Source organism: Rhincodon typus, chromosome 8 (assembly GCF_021869965.1).
Source record: "Rhincodon typus isolate 14 chromosome 8, sRhiTyp1.1, whole genome shotgun sequence".
Classification (NCBI taxonomy): Eukaryota; Metazoa; Chordata; class Chondrichthyes; order Orectolobiformes; family Rhincodontidae; genus Rhincodon; species Rhincodon typus.
The window spans coordinates 93,586,235-93,604,370 of record NC_063339.1 but is presented as its reverse complement, the minus strand read 5'-3'; the positions used below and the strand labels follow the sequence as shown (position 1 = coordinate 93,604,370).

General features: G+C 42.1%; 1 long non-coding RNA gene across 4 annotated transcripts in view; it reads right to left on the bottom strand.

The window, feature by feature from the left end:
• Positions 1–17,731, bottom strand: part of LOC125483838 — a 29,670-nt gene extending 11,939 nt beyond the window's left edge. Inside the window, exons 1-3 of one of the 4 annotated variants that reach the window (XR_007262732.1) lie at positions 17,617–17,731; positions 17,116–17,210; positions 14,508–14,646 (exon numbers count right to left, since the gene is read on the bottom strand). This is a non-coding gene — a long non-coding RNA (uncharacterized LOC125483838). The other 3 variants (XR_007262734.1, XR_007262731.1, XR_007262733.1) reach the window with 3 other exon arrangements.
• Between the last annotated feature and the right edge of the window lie 405 nt (positions 17,732–18,136).

Sequence of the window (18,136 nt, the reverse complement as noted above, 5' to 3'; positions counted from 1 at the left end):
CTGTCCTGACCAGTGCTCCCCACATCCCATGGGAGAACAAGAAAGAATGAAAACACATTCACAGCAGGCAAGAACAGGCCTTGGTCCTGCGTGGACTTGAATTCACCTGATTGCCCAACCTGGATAGACACAAGAACACCCACACCACAGAGAAACCAGGGAAACGTGGGGACTGAGGGAAGGATTCAGTTACCCACTGAGGTGGAAACTCATTTACTCAGTGACACTGGGGAGATGCCGATCAGGAATGCCATGTGTGGGAACAGATAACTCAGAGAAACAACCTCTGGAGACATCAGTAAATTCACATATGACAGTAGGGGTTAGATTTTTTTGTTAGTCCCGGCCAGGAATGAACCACGTCTGGATGACTTTCCAGTAGAGTTCTGAGGGTCACTCGACTTGAAATGTTACCTTTGATTTCTCTCCACAGATACTGCCAATTCTGTTGAGTTTTTCCAGCAATTTCTGTTTTTTATTTGTTTCTGCTTTTTCCAGTGGAGTTCCATTGTTGTCTGATGTAGATCAATGATTAAAACCGAGTTGTATGGGCCATAATTTAGAAGTTTGCAGACAATATGCAACAATGTGTGATGTAGTGAACCATAAGGAACAAAGCCTGGGACTGCAGGGAGATATCAATCAGGTGGAAAGAAAAGAATGATGAACGGAATTCAATCCAAAGAGATTCATATTGAATTCAAGGAGAGTGAACAACGGAAGTGGGGATGCTGAGCGGTGTGGAGGTACAAAGACACCTTGGAGTGGACATTCACAAATTCCTGAAGGTGGTTGGACAGGACAATCACATGGTCAAGAGGGTTTTGGGATACTTTCTGTTCTCGACCACAGGCTGGACTATAAGATCAGTAAGTTGATGCTAGAGCTTTAGCTGACACCACTTCAGAGAACAGCTGGAAGACTGAGCACAAGTCTGGTCATTGCGTTAGTCAACTTTTTAAAAAAAAACATGTCACGATAGAAGATCCAGGGTAGAAACAGGCTTTTTGGCCCGTCAAGTTCACTGCACCACTCAATGAGATCATTATTGATACTGCTCCAAGTCAGGATGGTACGCACCCTGGAGGAGAACTTGCAGATAGTGCTGTTTTGATGCATTCTCTGCTCTTGTCCTTCCGGGTGGTAAGAGCTTGCAGGCTTGGAAAGTGCGGTCAAAGGAGAGTGGGTCAGTAACTGCAGTGCATTTGGTCGATAGTGCACTCTGCTGCCACTGTCCCTCAGTAATGAAGGGAGTAAATGCTGGAAGTACTGAATGGGGCACGAGTTAAGTGGACTGCATTGTCTTGGATGGTGTCAGGTTTCTTGGTGTCATTGGAGCTGCATCCATCCAAGCAAATTGACAGTGTCCTTAATGACAGACATTCTTAAATGATGCACAGGCTTTGGGGAGTCACGAGTTGAACTAATCACGAGAGAATCTTTTCCCTCTGACCTACTTTTGTGGGCTCAATATTTAAATATCACGCCCAGTTCAGTTTCTCATCACTACCAGCACCCGAGAATGATGATAGTGGGCAATTCAGTGAAGATAAAACCATTGAATGTCAACGAGTTATGGTTAGATTTTCATTTCTCAGATTTGGTCATTAGTTGTTGGGACTTGGTGCAAATGTTCTTTGTCACAAAGCAGGCTAACTTCAATGTTGTCCAGGGACACTGCATTTAAATATCTACCACTACAGTAGCTGAGTCACAAATGGTGCTAAACGTTGTGCAATCATTGACAAACATATCCACTTCTGACGTTACGACGCAGGGAAGGACATTGATGAAACAGCTGAAGGTGCTTGGGACCAGAAACTGATGCTGAGGAATTTCTGAAGCTGAGATAGCTGGCCTCTAACCAATCACAAGCACCTTCCTCTGTATTCAGTATTATCCAACTCGGGTGAAGTCGGGCAAGGAGGATAGGAGAGTGTACAAGGGGAACATAAAAATATAAAAGGAAAGTAGTGGAGCATTAAAACACAGAACAAGTGGGAGATAAGCTTAGACGAACAGTACAGCATAGGGCTCAGAGTCAAATACAACTATGTAATGACAGTTATTTCATCTCAGGTAGTTTAAATGCATATCTATAAGTGAACCGTCAGCAGTCACTAACTAAAAATACTCACTTAAGTATCACTCACAAAGAAAGGCTTGCGTGCTGTGAGCTGATGGTAGGGACAGAGAAACTCTGAAGATAACATGGAAATAGAAGATCTGTTGAAATGAGAGGACTCAGGACTTTGTAACGAACTGAACAGCATCCTGTTTTTGTAGTAAATGACTGTTATCTAATTTATTTTATGCCAATGTTACATACAACTATCCTGACGTGAAAACGTCTCAATATGCTGTTTTGAGCTGCAAATGGTAGAGTATCTCCAAGCTAGACTAGGAGACCTTTTCCGCATATATGTGGTACAAGCTCGAATAAATTCACCTGGTTTTGATCTACTCAGGTCTGAAGACGCAATCTTTTCAAAAACCCACAATCAAAGCGAGAATAATATTCTCTGAATCCCATTGACTCTAGTTTTGCTATGATTCCTTGATACAATGCTCTGTCAAATAGAGCCTTAAGATGGCAGGAAAGTCGCACTCTCATTTGGAATTCAGCTGTTTGGTCCATGTTTGCACCAAAAATGTAAGGAGATCAGGAGATCAGGAGATGAGTGGCCCTTGCTTAACTCAAACTGAGATCCATCAATGATATTGCAAAGCAAGTGCTGCTTGATGTCATTGTTGTCATCCTGTTTTGACTGCATTTAGGTATCGACAGGCCAGACGATTGACTGAAGGCTTGTCCACACAGACCACGTGTATGGTTTCTCTTCACTGTGAACGATGCTTTTTTCTTCCCTACCCGAGACGTTCAAAGCTCTCGAGAATTGAGTGTTACTGGCAGCTGTTGATCCAATTTTTGACTTGAGCTGCCTGTCTGTAAATCCTTTCCAATTCCCTAGAAAATAAATTTAAAACAGTCAAAAGTGGAATGAAAGCTTCTGGATTGTTAGAAAAACCCACCTGGATCATGAATGTCCTTGAAAGGACAGAAGATGAAAAATACAGGACAAAGCAGGCTGCGGGAACTGGCTACTGAGCCAGTCATCATTTCTGCAGGGCCAGCAGAGTGGGAGGTTTGAGTGATACCACAACAACGCTGTCTGTATAACAATACAAACCGTACAACTGTCTGACCATAACTTGTGTCAGCCTGTACTTGGATAAATGTAAATGACCTGAGCTTGCTGAAAAGCATTACTGTAAACAAGTGGGAACTCATGGGCCACCTTCAGACACACGCGGTCCCCCTTTGTACTGGTGAGACTTGCATTTGGAATACTGTGTTCAGTTCTAGTCACCGTACTTATAGAAAGTTGTTAATACATTGGAAACATTTCAAAGAAGATTTAATGGACTAATACCTAGAATGAGTCGAGTGCCTAATGGGGAAAGGGTAGACAGGCTGGGCCTGGATCCTCTCGAGTCTAGAAAAGAAAGAGGAGACTAAATTGAAATTTGAAAGATATTGAGGGGAGCCGACCACGTGGATGTTGAAAACATGGTCCCTTTTGTGGGAGAATCTAGAACTGATGGTCATTGTTTAAAGGTAAGGGTGAATCCATTTGAAATGGTGAGGAACATTTCTTTTCTCTAAGAGGGTTGTGAATCTTTGAAACTCCCTTTGTCAAAAGGCAGTGGTTGCAGATCGTTAAACTTTTTTTTTAAGGCAGAAGCAGACAGATTCTTGATGACCGAGATGATGAAACATATTCAGGGATACGCAGACACAGAGTTGAGGTTGAAATCAGATCAGCCCTAATCTTATTGAATCTCAGAGCAGGCTCAAAGGGCCGAGTGGCCAACACTTGTTCCTCATTCATATGCTCGAATGAACCGGAGAACAAAGAAACACAAATCTTGTCTGATTACTGGGGGGTCAGGAGGGTGTTTGAGCTCCTACTTCACCTACTCGGTATATTAGTTCCATTTATCCCCCCACCCAGCTTCAATTAACATCCTTTTAATTTCCAGGGAATACACCATTTTTGGTGAGATGAGGCATTTTGATAGAAGAAGAGAACATATGAAATAGGATCTAGAGTTGTCCATTATGCCCCTCGAGCCTCAAAAAGGTCAAAGCTCATCTATTTAGGCTTCAATTCCACATTCCCAATTGGCCTTGATAATGTTTTTTCCCTTTATTCCTGTGGGCATTGCTGCTAATCCATCGAGTTGTCATTGAGAGGGTGGTAGTGATCTGCTTTCATGAACCACTGTACTCCATGAGCTGTAAGTGGACCCACAATGCTGTTAGGGAGGGAATTCAGGATTTCCACCCAGCAATACTGAAGGAATAGTGATATATTTCCAAGTAAGGATGGGGAGTGGCTGGGAGGGAATTCATGCCCAACATCCAGTCTCAGAGACCGACAGCACAGAAAAAGCCTCGGCTGACTCTGTCTGATTTTGTCACTGTAGTCTGTTATCCCACCTATTATAGTAGACTCAAACATTTTTTCCCACAACAATGTTATGCAAATTCCATGTTTTCTCTCTGACTTCCTTCTTAAATACTGGGGTTATGTTAGCTCCCCTCCAAACCGTCGGAACTCTTTGCGGCTGTAGAGTATTTTGGAGTATAACCACTAGTGCAGCTGCTCATTCTAAGGCCACTTCCTAAAGTACTCTGAGATGAAAGTTATCAATCTCTGGGGATTTATCTGCCTATTACCTCATTAGTTTTCCCAATTTCTTACAATTCCACCCTCCAATTCAACCCTGTGATCCCCTTAATTTTGGGACATTATTTGTGTGCCCCTTTTTGAAAATCTAAGATATATTTAATTGGTCTGTCATCACTTTGCACTCCATTATAAATTCCCTGTTTGATTGTAAGGAGACCCCACATTTTTCTTGACTAATCTTGGATTATCAATCTTCAATTAAGAGTTTAATGATGATCATGAAACCGTTGTTGATTGTCAGGAAAAACCCATCTGGCTCACTAGTATCCTTTAGGAAAGAAACTGTCATCCTTACCCGGTCTGGCGTATATGTGACTCCACCCCCACTGCAATGCAGTTAACTCTGGGCAATCAGGGATGTGCAATAAATTCTGACCTAGTTAGCAATGTCCACATCCTGTGAATGTCTGTTTAAAAAACGCCGTTGGTTTTATGGTCCATGCAAGAGTACTCTCAGATTCTATTTTCTCCCTCTAATTAAATCCCTTTGTCTCTCTTTGCTGAAATCTAAACTGTTCCCAATCCTTCGGTCTGTTGTTTTATTTATCCACTTTGTATGCTGCTTCCTTAAATTTAATACCCATTCATTTCTCTTTCTCTGCCATGGTTTGACAACGTTTCGATTTTATTTTTATGCCACAGCTTGTCCACGTCCTCTTTCAATGTTTGCCATTACCCATCTCCCATCATCCATTTAAATTGTGATCCACAATTTATCACAACTGGCTCATGCCTCATACCATTCAAACTTCTTTTATTTAATTACAGGACTCCAGTCTCAAAAACAACGACATCACTCTCCATCTTAATGTTGAATTCTATCCTGTCGTGGTCACTCTTCCTTAAGGGCCCATGCTCAACTCGATTGTCAATTATTCCTTTCTCACTACCCAATACTCATCTGCTTTTTCAACCTAAAATTGTACCATATACACGCTAAGAATTCCTCCTCTATCTTATTGCTACTGATGCTATCTGCTCAATTTATCTGCAGGTTGAAGTCACCCATAATTACAGCCGTAACTTTATGCCTTGCATTTCTAAATTCCATTCTAATGCCTTCCCCAATATTACTGCAGCTTGGGGTCTATATACAACACTAATATCACTTTCTCTCCATTGGCGTTTGAGCTCAACCCATAGAGATTCTACTCCACCACACCCTATATCCTAGCTCACATCATATTACTTTACTGTTTTAGTCAGCAGTTCCAGCCTAATCCTATTCCATTTCGCCTGCCCAACCTATCCTCCTTAGACAACCCACTTATTCTAGGGTTCAATCTCGTAAACTTTCTCTGAACCACTTCGAATAAGCGTCCAGACGACCAAAACCTGCACGAGGTATTTGAGATTTGGTCTCTTCCCTTCCTTGTACAAATGAAGCAGAACATCCTTACATTGATGTTTAATTCCTGTGATAATAAAGCATACAGCCTATTGGCTTTCTGGATTAGACCGAGATCTTAGTCAATTGGGTCAATGGGCTAAAGAATGGCAGATTGAACTTTATTTGAATAAATGTTGTTCTATCCAAAATGGAATACTTCACATGGGTAGGACTTAGACAATTAATAGTAGGGCGCTGGGGACCATTACAGAAGGGAACCTAGGATTTCAGGTACATTATTCTTTGAAATTTGTTTCACAGGTGGACAGGGTGGTTAAGAAGGCATTCAGCACACTTGTCTTCATTGCTCAGGTCTTGGAGTACGGGAGTTAGGACGTCATGTTGGAGGTTGTAAAGGATGTTGGTGAGGACTCTCCTGGAATACTGTGTGCCATTCTGGTAGTCCCGTCATCGGAAGGATATTATTAAACTGGAGTGGGTTCAGAAAAAAAACAGGATATTACTGGGTAAGAAGGGTTCGAGTTGTAAAAATAGGCTGGGACTTCATTCACCGGAAGATAGGAGGTTGAGGCGTAACCTGAAAGAGGTTTATAAAAGCACGAGAGGCTTAGATAAGGTGAATAGCAAAGGTCTTATCCCTCAGATGGATGAGTTCAAAACTAGGGGGTATATTTTTTACGGTGAGAGAAGAAAGATTTTAAAAAATGACATGAGGGGTAACTTTGCTTTTCTTTTTACATAGTGTGCTCAGTGTGTGGAATGAACTGCATGATGAAATGGTAGGTGCAGGTACAGTTACAGTTACAATGTTTAAAAGAAATTTAGATAAGTACACAAATTCAAAAGGTTTGGAGTGATGTGGGCCAAATGCAGGAAGATGGGACTAGTTTAGTTTGGGTATATGGTCAGGATGGAATAGTTGGACCATTAGGCCTGTTTTCACGCTGTATGACACCATGGTTACATGCTATATCTGCATACTAACTTTGTAACTCATACTTTATCCTCCACATCTCAGAATTCAGCATTCATTCACCATTTAAGGAATATTCTGCTCTTGTTTCTGCTTCCTGCTAAAGTGAAAGATTTCACATTTTCCAACATTATACGCCATGCAAGATATTTTGCCCATACTAATGTTTCGGGTTTCAGAAGCTGTAGGAAGGAAAGAAAGGGAGGCAAAAGAAGTGAGGGAGTGGCTTTTTTTTTTTATTGGGGAAAATGTTGCAGCTGCAACTGGAAAAGATATTTCTGAAAAAAAATAATGTCCAGTGAAAATATATGGGTTGAAATTAGAAATAAGAAAGGAATGATCATGTGGTGGGATTGTACTATGGGTTCCTAATTAGTCGGGGGAAATTGAGGAACAAATACGTAGAGAGATCTCAGATATACGAAAGAATGAGAAGGTTGTAGGAATCAGTGATTTTAATTTTCTAAACATTGACTGGAACTGCTACAGTGTTAAAGGTTTGGATGGTGAATAATTTGCGAAATGTGTTCAAGAATATTTTCTTTATCAATAAGTTAATGTTCCTACTAAAGAGAAAGAGAAAACTTGAGCTTCTCTTTGGTAATAAGGCACAGTAAGTGACTGAAGTGACTGTACAGGAATACTTTGGGTCTGGTGATAATAATTCTGTCAGTCTTAAAACAGTTATGGAAAAGGATAAGCCTTCCAGAAAAGGTAAAAGTAGTTAATTGGAGTAAGGCCAATTTTAATGGTACGCGACAAGAACTTTCAAAAGTTGAATGGAGTAGACTGCAGGTAAAGGGTCATCTGATAAGTGGGAGGTTTTCAGAAGCATGGTAACGAGAGTTCAGAATCACGATGTTCTTGTTAAGAGTGAAAGGTAAGGCTGGTAGAATTAGACAACAATGGATGAAAAGGATATTCAGCTTTTAGTCAAGAATAAAAAACTCATCATCAATTAGATACAAACAATTGGGTTTAAATGAATCTTTTGAACAGTATAAACAGTGTACAGGCATTCTTAAGTGGGAGATCAGGAAGGCAGGAGGGGATATGAAACTGCCTTGATAGATAAGGTGACGGATAATGCAAAGATACACTACAAGTGCTTTAAGAGCAAGAAAGCAACTGGAGAGCGAGCATGGCTCTTTAAAGATTAAAGAGGTCATCTCGGCATTGAACCTCAGGAGATGACAGAAATATTACAAAGATATTAATATTTTGCATCAGTTTTTACAGTGGAGAAAGGATGTTGGAGAATTCAGGAAAAAAAATAGTGTGTTTTGAAAACAGTTCACATGGACGTCTTCTAAAATATAAAGATGGATATCCTGTGGCACAGAAGACGGGGCAAGATTTTTAAATAAATATTTCTCCTCAGTGTTTAGTGAGGAGAGAATCATGGATGCTACGGAAATACGGGAAACAAGCGGGGATGTTTTGGACCACATACTTATTCTCAGAGAAGTGGTGTTTGCAGCCTTAAAGCGCATTACAGTGGATAAATCCCTGGGCCTGATCAAATCCATCCTCAGACATTGTGGGAGGCGAGGGAAGAAATTGCAGAGGCCTTTGTAGAGATTTTTGCTTCAGCTTTAGCCACTGGTGAATTTCCAGGAGAGTGGATAGTGGCTAATGTTGTTCCATTGTTTAAAGAAAGGTAGCAAAGACATGCCAGGGAACTGCAGGCCAGTGAGCCTGACAGCAGTGGTAGGCAAGTTATTGGAGAGGATACTGAGGAACGGGATCAACCAACATTTGGATAGTCAAGGTCTGATTAGGGATTGTCAGGATGGGTTTGTGCGCGGGAAGTCACGTCTGACAAATCTTTCAGACTTTTTCTGAGAGGAAACCAAGAGCATAGGTGAGGGTACGGCAGTGATCTCATCTTTGTGGACTTTAATAAGGCTTTTAACAAGGTCCTGCACGCAGTCTAGTCATGCAGTTTAGGTCGCATGGGATCCAGGGAGAGCTCGTGAATTGATTCAAAACTGGCTCAATGGTAGGAAGCAGAGGGTGATGGTTGAAGGTTACTTCTCAGACTGGAAGCCTGTGGTGTGCCACAGGGGTCAGTGCTGGGACCTTTGTCATTTGTTATTTACATAAATCATCTGGATGTGAATATACAGGGATGATTAATAAGTTTGTGGACGATACAAAATTAGTAGGTATTGAGAGGGGAAGATTACCAGAAATTACAAAGGGATCTCGATCAGTTGGGGAAGTAGGCTGAGGGTTGGCAAATGCAATTCAATACAGATAAGTGTGAGGTGTTGCACTTTGGAAAGTCAAACCAATGTAGGACTTATACAGTAAATGGTAAGGTCCTGAGGATTGTTGTGGAATAGAGGGACCTAGGAGAACAAGTACATTGTTCATTGAAAGTGGTGTCACAGGTAACAAGGGTGGAGGAGAAGGCATTTAGCATGCTGGCCTTCATCGGTTGAGGCAATGAGTATCGGTGTTGGGACATTATGTTACAGATGTACAAGTTATTGGTGAGGCTGCACTGGAATACTGTGTACGGTTTTGGTCACGCTGTCACAGGAAAGACATAGTTAAACTGGAAAGAGTGCAAAGAAGATTTACGAGGATGTTACCAGGACTAGTAGGCCCAAATTGTAGGGACTGATTGGTCAGGATAGGACTTTATTCCTTGGAACGTAGGAGAATGAGGGAGTGACTTTATTGAGGTGTCTAAAATCATGAGGGGCAAAGATAGGATGAATGCCTATCGGCTTTGTCCCAGGGATGGGGATTTGAAAACGCGAGGTCATAGGTTTAAGGTGAAAGGGGAAACATTTAAGAAGGAGGGGTAACTTCTTCATGCACAGAGTCGTGCATGTATGGAATGGGCTGCTGGAGAAAGTGGTTGAGGCTGGTACAAGAGCAGCATTTAAAATACATTTGGACAGGTACATGGATGGGAAGGGTTAAGAGGGAAGTGGACCAAATCCAGCAGTTGGAACTTGCTTAATGGCCAGCATGGACCAGTTTGGGAAAAAGGCCTTTTTGCATGCTGTATTACTCTATGACTCTAAATCTTACGACCTGTCTCGTGCATCCCATCATGTTGTGGAAACTTAAAGAGAAAATGTGGGGATGCTTGCACAAATATTATATCATCTATACCTACAGGTGAGGTGCCAGATGACTGAAGAGTGGCTAATGTTGTGCCTTCATTTAAGGGACATAAGGAGAAGCCTGTGAACCATAGGCATGTGAGTCTGACTTTGGTGGTGGATATGTAGTTGGAGGTGATTCTGGAAGATAGCATTTGGAGAGGTAAGGAATGATTATGGATTTTCAGCATGGTTTTATGCAAGTGAAATAGTGTCTCACACATTTGACTGAGATTTTGATGAAGTAACCAAGATGATCGATGAGGGCAGAGCAGTAAATATTGTTTACTTGGACTTTAGTAAAGCTCTTGACAAGGTTCCACAAGGTAGACTAATTAGTAAAGTTAGCTTACATGGGATCTAGGGTGAGCTTGCCAGTTGGATAAAAAAATTTGCTTAATGTCACAAGACAGGCTATGGCAGTGGAGGGTTGTGTTTTGGACTGGAGGCCTGGTGTTCAGCAACGACCAGTGGCGTTCTGCAGGGATTGGTATTGGATCTACTTTTGTTTGACATTTGTATAAATGATTTTGATGAGAATACACAAGGCATGGTTAATAACTTTGCGGATGACACCAAAATTGGTGGCATAGTGGACAGTGAAAAAGGTTATCTAAGATTTCAAAGAGATCTTAATCAATTGGGTCTATGGGCTGAGGAGTGGCAGATGGAGTTTAATTTGAATAAATGTGAGGTACTGTACTGTACTAAAACAAACAAGGGATGCAGGACTTATACAATTAAAAGCAGACCCTTGGGTATTGTAAACCATAGAGACTTCAGGCTTTAGTTACCAAATTCTTTGAAATGTACATCACATACAGACAGGATGGTTGACAAGGCGTTCAGTATGCTTACCTTCATTGCTCAGACCGTTGTGTAGAGAAGTTGGGACGTCATGTTGAGATCATACAGGCCATTGGTGAGGCCTCTTCTGCAGGACTGTGTCCAATTCTGGTTGTCCTATTATAGCAATGATATTATTAAGCTGGAGAGAGTTCAAAGGTGGTTTACCGGGATGTTGCTGAGAATGGAGGGATTGAGTCATAAGGAGAGGCTGGGACTCCTTTCACAGGAATGTAGCATGTTGAGGTTGACCTTATAGAGGTTTGTGAAATTCTTGTGAAAGTCCTTTCTCTGGTGTGGGGATTTCAAGACCGAGAAGCATATTTTTAATCAAATGGAATAACATTTATTGTCACATGTACTCACATGAGTACAGTGAAAAGTTTACAAGTTGCCACTTGTGGCACCATCTCAGGTACAAAGGTACGTGGTACAACACTACCCAGCGCCCGACCATTAACTGTTTAAGTCCTGCCCTTGAGGAGTATAGAGAAGGTGAATAGCAGATGTCTTTTCCCTCGGGTGGGGGATTTCAAGACTAGGGGCATATTTTTTAAGGTGACAGGTGAAAGATTGAGAAAAGGCATGAGGGGCAACCATTTTTTTTTGCAGAGTGTGGTTCCTGCGTGGAATGAACTTCCACAGGAAGTCGTGGATACAGGTACAGTTTACAACATTTAAAAGACGTTTGGATAATATGTAAATAAGAAATGTTCAGAGAGATATAGACAATGTGCAGGCAGATGGGACTACATTAGTTTTGGAACATGGTCAGCATGGACTGGTTGGACCAATGGGTCTGCTTCCAAGCTGTCAGACTCTCTGACTCTGTGATTGAAACTAACAGAATACTGAGAGGACTGGATAGATGGACATGGAGATGTTTCAACTAGCAGGAGAGACTCTAATCTGGAGGGCACCGCTCTCAGTAAAGGGATGACCCTTTAGAACTGAGAAGAAGAATTTCTTCAGCCAGAAGGTGGTGATTCTGTGGAACTCAGTGTCGTAGAAGGTTGTGGGGGCCAAGTAATTGAGTGTACTTGTGACTGGGATAAATAGGTTCTTGATTGGTAAGGGGATCAACAGGAGAAGATAGGAGAATGGGTGTGAGAAACATATCAGTCACAATCAAATTGTGGAGCAGTCTTAGTGGGCCGAAGAGCCTAATTCTGCTCCTCTGTCTTGTGCTCTTATGGTTATTACGGGTGACTTCAATCTGCATATAGGTTGAACAAATCGAATCAGCAACAATATCATAGAGGAGAAATTCCTGGGTTGTGTACGAGATGGTTTTCTAGATCAACATACTGAGTACCCAAAGAGAGGACAGACCATCCTCAATGGTGTATTGTGTAATGAGCAGGGGTGGGTTAGTTCAATTGGCTGGACAGCTGGTTTGTGACGCAGAGGGACACCAGCAGCACGTACTCACTTCCTGTACCAGCTGAGGTCACCATGAAGGTCCCACCATCTTAATCTTGCCCGTTGACTGAGGCACGGTAACCCTGAGGTTAAAGCACCATTCGTCGTCTCTCTCTCTCTCTCTCTCGAGACAGAACAGTCCAACGATCTTCTGGGACCGCAGCAACTTTATTTCAAAATTTTAATTGTGTAATGAGAATGGATTAATTGGCAATCTAGCTGTGGAAAAGTGAAGACTTCTTCATGATAGAACTCTTCATGAAGATGGAGAGTGACAGAGATGATTCTGAGACGAGGGGCCAAAATCTAAAGAGAGGAAATTACAGTGTTATGAGGTGCATGCAGGCAACAATAACTTGAGGAACTTAAGCTTTAAGGGGGTTGACAAATATTTAGAGAGCACTTGGAGGAACTGCAACTGTTGTTCATTCCTGTCTGGCACAAAATAAAACGGGAAAGGTGACCCTGCCATAGTTAACAAGGGATATTACGGATAGTACCGGATCCAAGGAAGAGGCGTAAAAATTGGCTAAGAAGAGCAGCAGACCTGAAGACTGGGAGCAGATCAGATTTCAGCAAAAGAGGACTAAGGGATTGGTTAAGAAGGGAAAAATAAAGTCACAGGGTAAGCTTGTAGGAAACATACAAACTACTTGTAAAAGCTCCAGAAGGGATATGAAGAGAGAAAAAAAAATAATGAAAACAAGTCCCTTACGATCAGAAACAGGGGAAGTTATAATGTGGAATAAAGTGATGGACGGACCAATTAACTACATATTTTGGCTCTGTCATCACAAATGATGACATAAATAATATCACTAAAATGCTGGGGATCACATGACAGGGAGGAAGTGAGGAAATCAGTACTAGTAGGGAAATAATGTTGGGGAAATTGATGGGATTAAAAGCCAACAAATCCCAGCACCTCATAATATATGCCCCAGAGTAGTTAACAAAGTGGCAGGAGAGATAGTGGATGCATTCTGAAACTGGGGGCTTGAATCCAAATTGAGGAAATTAATGGTCATCTTTCATAACGCTATAGACTCTGGAACAATTCCCATGGATTGGAGGGGAGCTAATGCAAGCCCACTATGTAAAAAAGAAGGTAGAGAGAAAACATGGACTTATAGACCGGTTAGCCCAACACTGGAAAACAGTAATAGGATTAGACAAAGTCAGAGTCAGTCAGCTTGGATTTAGAAAAGGGAAATGAGAAATGAGAACTGAGACCTGTTTGTCCTTGGACACAAGTCACTCAAAGTAAGCATGCAGGTGGAAGAAGGAAGTGAAGGCAGCAAATGCTAGGTTCGCCTTCATAGCGAGACGATTTGAGAACAGAAACAGGGATGACTTGCTGAAATTGTACAGGGTCTTAGTTGGACCACACCTGGAGCCTTGTGTGCAGTTTTGGAATACTTATGTGACTAAGGATGTTCTGGCTATGGAGGCTGTCCAGTTAAGGTTTACCAGACTGATGCCTGGGATGGCAGGATCGACGTATTATGACAGAATAGATCAGATAGGATGAAATTCACTGGGGTTTAGAAGAACATGGGAAGATCTCACAGAAACCAATAAAATTCTAATAGGACTAACAAGTTAAATACAGGAAGGAGGTTGATGAGGGAGTACAGAACCAGGGAGTCATGGTTTAAGAATATAGAGTATGCTGCTTAGGATTGAGATGATGGAAAATTTCTTTTCTGAGACTGGTGAGCTTGTGGAATGTTCTTCCACAGAAAGCAGTTAAAGCGAAAACATTGGATGTTTTTGGATGGAACATAGCTATAGTTCTGAGGGCTAAAGCGATCAAAGGATGTGGGTCTAAAGTGGGAAAAGGCTACTGGTTGAAAGATCAGCCATGATCATACTGAATAGGGGTGCAGGATCAAATGACACAATGGCCTACTTCTGTTCCTATTCTCCATGTCTCTATTCTGTTCATGGTGGGATATTAAAACAAAATGACTGTAACTAATACGGATATCAGCACTACCTTATTACCACTGAATGAAAATCCTGAAACTCCTTACCAAACAGCAATCTGGGCAGGGCTTCACCACACGGACTGCAGCAGTTCAAAAAGGTCAAGGAGGAGCAGTGATTTTGAAAGCTTTTGGACAGGCTGCTCTGTCTCTCAATTTCTATCCCGTTATCAAATTGTTGAATGGTCTGAGGAATGCAACGTAGGAAATAAGATAATATTTATGGAAGCTTGCTGAAACTGTTACATTCACTGCTGACTTTGAAATTCGCTCAAGTTTCATGTGTCTGTGGACAACTCATTATCCAAGGATTGCACAAAGGCTTGATATCAATTGTTTGAAACTGTTTAATTGAACTGAAAATTTACATTAATTTTATTTTCTGTTTAATATATCCCTTATGGGTGTCTGTGAATCGGTGAGTGGAGGTTATAAACGAAGAAGGTTGTGTTTAAATCACAGATATTGATGAGATTGCCTCGTTGATTGTGTTTGTTTTGCTCAAGTTATTGTTATTCCTTCTTTATAGAAATTTGGTGTCCAAGATCGGTCATTCACAAAGTCTGGTCAGGAGCATTTGGGCAATTTTGAGGGTCTTTCAATATTTTAAATTTCACTGTTGTGAATCCAGTTATAGTGAGACTAATTTGTTTTGCTTTGCTATCCTGACGTCGTAACAAGTATTTGATTGTCAAAATTAGCTCAGAAACAGAAACGATCTCCAGTGCAAAACAAACCATGGGAAGATAAAGCTGGGAAATCAGCAGCATGTAACCAGAGATGGGTAGGATCAGAAACCTCATTTAGACACAATTGGCAGAAATAACAAAATACCAAACAAGGTTCAAAGAAGTGTCCATACAGTTTAGAGCTGGAGGAACACAGCAGGTCAGGCAGCATCAGAGGAGCAAGAAAGTCGACATTTCCAGTCAGGAGCCTTCATCAGAGTCCAGGCATCGAAATCAACAGATAGTAAGAACTGCTGATGCTGGAGTCAGAGATAACACAGTGTGGAGCTGGAGGAACACAGCAGGCTATGCAGCAACAGAGGAGCAGAATGTTGACATTTTGGGTCGGCGCCCTTCTTCAGAAATGGGGGAGGGGAAAGGGAGCTATGAAAGAGAGAGGAGGGGTGGGGCTGGGGAAGGGAGGTAGGATGGTGAGAGGTGAGTGCAGGGAGGCAGTGGTGGGGATTGGTCAGTGAGGTGGGAGGAGCAGATAGGTGGGAGAGAAGATGGACAGGTTGTATCAGGTCAAGGAGGCAGGGATGGGGAGATTTTTAAACTGGTAAAGTCCACATTGAGACCATTGGGTTGTAGGCTCCTAAGGCAGAATACGAGATGCTGCTCGTACAGTTTCCAGGTGATGTCATTGTGAAACTGGAGGAGGCCCAGGGTGGACATGTTGCCCAGGGAGTGGGAGGGGGTGTTGAAATGCTTCATGACCAGAAGGTGTTGTCATTTGTCACAAAGAGCGTAGGTGCTCTACAAAGCGATCTCCGAGCCTCCGCTTGGTCTCAACAATGTAGGGGAGGCCACATCGGAAGCAGCGGATGCAATCGACCACATTGATGGATGAGCAGGTGAACCTCGTCTGATGTGAAAGGTTTGTTTGGTGCCCTGGATGAAACTTAGCAGGGAGGTCGAGGGGCAGGTGCAGCAGTTCCTGCTACATTTTCACATCATAAAAGTTGCATTATAACACTCTCAACGAACAGATTGGAAGTTTCCACAATGTGAAGGGTGCAATATTGATATAAATTAATTGCCATTGATTTAGACATATCACAGTTCCTTCATCGTCACCTGGTGAATAACTCATTACCTAACAGTCTTGTGGGACCTATTAAGGGAAGATAATTGCCAGCAGCAAGTGGTCAGGCAATGTTCAGGTGTAAAAACCTCATGAGAGAGTCAATGGAAGTAACAATAAAATACGCAAGACAGTTACACACATTATAGGAGACATAGCAGATTAAAATGATAGAGTTGATCAGGGAAAGCAGAGATGGACCAAAACAATGTCAAGTGTTATAAAGCAGCTCTTGACACAAGCCACATAACGAGGGGGTGACAAAATGAGTCACATTAGTCCCAGAGTCAGATAACTGAGAAGAACATGAGAAGGTGAATTGTGTAGATTACTGGTTAAAAACATTGAAGTTATTTCATTGTGTTCAACTTTAAAATCAAATGCTGGAGTCTGCAGCTCAAAAGATATCTGAAGCATTGGGCTCAGAGGAAACCCACAGTTCAGGAAATAGCTGGGAATCAGGGTGATGTCACTGGGCAATTGCTCGTGTGAGATAACATCACCGACTTGAACAGAGAGCATTTGGGTCTGCACAAACAGGTGATCTCAACAAAGGATGTGAGGGTCTGAGGAGAGATTTGAAAGGAGATGAATCAGAATGGCTCAAGAATAGAAGGATATGAGTTGTAAGGTCAGGTTGGGGAAACTGAAGTTCTGCACAGAGCAAAGGAGATTGAGATAAAGTGTCCAGGTTTATAATAGGTTTAAATAAGGTAGACAAAGAGCTGCTGTTCCTCTTCACCAACAGTAAAACTGAGAGAGACACAGATTTAAGATACTAGGCAATAGTTACTGGGAGATACAAGGAAGGAATTTTGTAACTTTTATCTTGCTCAATACTTACATTGAAAGGCCAATAATATCCAGTGGAGTGGCACACTCAGATCTTGGTATGTTATGTGGTTTGAGTTTGCACTCTGTAAATCCTCTTCTAACATGCTGTAAAATAAATTTACGAAAGCCATCTCAGTCAGTCCAGGACAGAATTTCAGAAGAGACAAATATTTCTGTTATTTGGAGTATGCTGTGTGTAAATCCTCCCCTCCTCACTCCCTGCAAAAGCAGTTTATAAACTCCTTCCCTTTCAGTCCAGCAGAGACATTCACAATATTCTTTCTCCTGGCCCAGGATGACCGCACATGCGCCCTGCTGCCCTTTGCCTCCTACAAAGATGGCGGCCGTTACCCGCGGCCTACCGTTGAGAGGGAGCCTTGATTTGTCCCGTTTTGTGAAACGGGCGCAAATAACTTCTTTATGCGAGGTCTGCCACATCCACGAAGTGTTTAGAAAGCCTCCCCGTCTAACCGCCCGGTCTATCGCCTCCTCCATTCCGCCTCATTGTTACCTTTTTTAAAGCCGAAGAAAAGAGCGACTGCTTCTCAGGATCGCCCCCTGCGCATGCTCCAGACTGTGGGCCCGCGGGAACATACTGAGCCTGCGCAGTGATAAGGAATGCCGTGCATAGCGCTCGGAATTCTGTGTTAAGTGCCCACCATTGTAAAGACTGAATTTTATTTGTTGTAATGTGTCAAAGCAATCTTTCTCTACACTTTCTTCTAAGGCAACTGACATATGTAATACAATTAATAATTAATAATACAATGCCTTTTGCATCCCAGGGATAATAATATCACAAAGTCTGACACTGAGCCACACTGGTACTGACACTGAGTCACCATACACATTCTAGGTCACAGGGGAGAGACAAAACTGGTGGTGGGTTGACCTGAAGGACACCATATCTCATGTCAGCAGAGAGGTTGAAAGGGGATAGTAACCTCAGGCGGTGTGGGATTTAAATCTACACTGTTGGCATCATGAGGAAAACTGGCAAATGGCTCTGAGAAAGAGTTTGGCTTTCATAA